Source organism: Arvicola amphibius, chromosome 2, assembly GCF_903992535.2.
Source record: "Arvicola amphibius chromosome 2, mArvAmp1.2, whole genome shotgun sequence".
Lineage (NCBI taxonomy): Eukaryota > Metazoa > Chordata > Mammalia > Rodentia > Cricetidae > Arvicola > Arvicola amphibius.
This window is the reverse complement of record NC_052048.2, coordinates 80,205,832-80,208,792: the sequence shown is the minus strand read 5'-3', so window position 1 is coordinate 80,208,792 and position 2,961 is coordinate 80,205,832. Positions and strand designations below refer to the sequence as shown.

Genomic DNA, 2,961 nt, shown 5'->3' with positions numbered 1-2,961 from the left:
CCTATGCTGGAGAGGATGTGGAGAAAAGGGAACACTCATCCATTGCTGGTGGGAATGCAAACGTGTGCAACCACTTTGGAAATCAGTGTGGTGGTTTCTCTGGAAATTGTGAATTGACGTACCTCAGGATTCAGCAATACCACACTTTGGAATATACCCAAGAGATGTGCAATCATACTACAAAAATATTTGTTCAACTCTGTTCATAGCAGCATTATTTGTAATAGCCATAACCTGGAAACAACCTAGATGCTCCTCAAAGGAAGAATGGATAAAGAAAGTGTGGAAAATATACACATTAGAGTACTACCCAGTGGTAAAAAAAAAAATAACATTTTGAATTTTGCATGCAAATAGATGGAAATAGAAAACACTAACCTGTATGAGATAACTCAGATGCAAAAAAAGATGAATATGGTATGTACTCACTCTTGTGCTTTGTCTTTGGCTGTTTTTCTTCTTTCTATTCTGATTTACTTGCTTTTGATTTATCTTACAGTTATTTATAGGAGGGGATGTGGGAAGACCTGAGAAGAGTAGGTGGAGGGTAACACTAATCAGAATACAATGTGTGAAACAAACCTCTTTTCAATAACAGAGAATGATGTTTAAAGATCTGGAGCATGTTGGTGAACACTTTTATCCCAGAGTTGTAGAGGCAGAGACCAAAGAATGCCTGGGGCTACAATCTTGGCCTATAGGGTAAGCCCCTTGTCATAGTGAGAGATAATCTGTCAAAACTCAAGGAGAATGACATATGAAGAAAAACAGCCAACAACAATGGCCTTTATGTGCACATTCAAACACATCCTTAACCTCTGCATACACACACATGCATACACACATGCATTTTAAGGCAGGTATGTAGGTATAAACTATTTCTATCTGCCAGCAGTATTTCAGGAAGCATAGATGAAATGAAGTGCAAATACAGAGGTCCATGAAAACTTCATGTAGGAGTGTTTATGTAACTGTAGTGAAAAATGGAAATGAAACTCACATAATTTTTATGGATCCAGAGAAACATTAATTAGGAAACAGATTTAAACTACAATCAGATATTTAAACGATTATTGATGACTGAGAGTAGATTAAAATATTTTCAAAAGAATAACTTAAAAAGTCAGTATCATCACCAGGCAATAGTGACACAGGACTAATCCCAACACTTGGGAGTCAGAGGCAGGTGAATCCCTGTGATTTCGAGGCCAGCCTGGTCTACAGGAGCTAGTTCCAGGAGAGGCTCTAAAGCTACAGAGAAACCCTGTCATAAAACACAAAAAAGAAAGAAGGAAAAAGAATAAAAAATCAGTACCACCAAGCAGCTCCATTTGAGTAGCCTCAGAATCAAAGGAACATTTATGACATAAAGTAAAAAGAAGAGAAAAAGAAAATTCCTGTACAAATTTCAACTTATGGTGTATAATTAACGTAGAAGACTCTATAGCACTTGGCAGCAGAAATGTCACAAGAATGTGTATGTGGTATATGACAAAATTGTATTTAAATATGTGAAGAATCTTGATTTGGTACATGGACAATTAAACAGTTAATGAAAACTCTGTTTTTTAGACAAAAATTATTGGTGCTACACCAGCTTCATTCCCTACAACCATCTACACCTCCAGGTCCAGGGTATTCAATGACCTCTTCTGACCTCCCTGGGAACCAAAAATTCACACATGCACACAAGCTGGCACAAAAATCTCCATATACATTAAAATAAATGCATTTATTACAAAAGAAAAATGACGTTTTTACAAAGTCTTGTAGTATTTTGACCGAATGTTTTTCAGTATATTGATTATTCTGTTATCAGAACTGATTTGTACCAAGGGAGTAATTGTGGGATAAACATTCATAACAAGCTTCTGAACACTCAGGATGACTGGGTCGTACATCCATAACAGGACTGCAGTGGATGAGATGATGAAGTCCATCCAGTACATGACCACAAAGAAAGTCACCAGCAGCAAGATAGTCTGGGTGGCCTTTTTCTCAGGGGATGATCTTGGGTGGCTGAGGCTGTGAAGATACTTGTATTGCCTCTGATGTCTGAACAAGATAAGCACCATGTATGCACTTGTGATCAGCATAACTCCTACAAGAAATATATCAATGGAGGTTGTCACTGTTAAAATCAGTGCCCTGATGATGTAGTTCGGGGGGAAGAGTGAGCAGGATTTAGTGACCTTCATCTGATTGGTCTCACTCACATTAGTAAAACCAGCGACATAGACGATCAGGTAGTTACTGAATGACAAATTGAGAGACCAAATATAGACGAAAGCATAGATTATGTACTTCTTTAGCTTAGGTTTAAAGTTCACCAAGAAAGAGGTACTGGGACTGATAGTGACAGCCTGGAACACACTCAGGAGGCAGGTGATGCAGATGGAGAGGCCTCTCATCATCCTGCTTATGTAAAACGTTGTCTTGCATTTGATGTCATTGTCAATGTTCAGTGACTCAAATATGTCTGTGACCCAAACAAACCCTCCAGTGAGGAGCATTACTGTATGGGTGAAGGTCAGTTGACAAGAGATCAGGTCCATGGGCTTAGGTCTGTGACATAGGATTATGAAAATGTAGAAAAGAAGGAGAAATACATTGGCAAGGACTCCAATTCCATTTTGGAAATAAAAGACATTGTTTAAGAAGGACATAATTGGGAAGTGTAATCATCCAGAAATCATAGTGGAAACATATTTTATATACCTAAAAAATAACAGAGTATTCATCAAACTTGTGACTTGTGTCACTATCATCATTCTATTTTACCTGCCCATTCTTGATTTATCTGTCACTTTACTTTTGCTGTTCCAGACTGGACATGGCCTATATTTCTATGTACCCTCCACGTAATTCCAGTATACATAGCATATTGTGCATAATAAATGCATTGTCAGCTACATCCTATACAGAATGCACACTTTGTGTTCCTGTATTGCATCTGGGCTT

General features: G+C 37.9%; 1 pseudogene; it reads right to left on the bottom strand.

Annotated features, from left to right (window-relative positions):
• Positions 1 to 1,757: 1,757 nt before the first annotated feature.
• Positions 1,758 to 2,696, bottom strand: LOC119806999 (annotated as a pseudogene).
• Between the last annotated feature and the right edge of the window lie 265 nt (positions 2,697 to 2,961).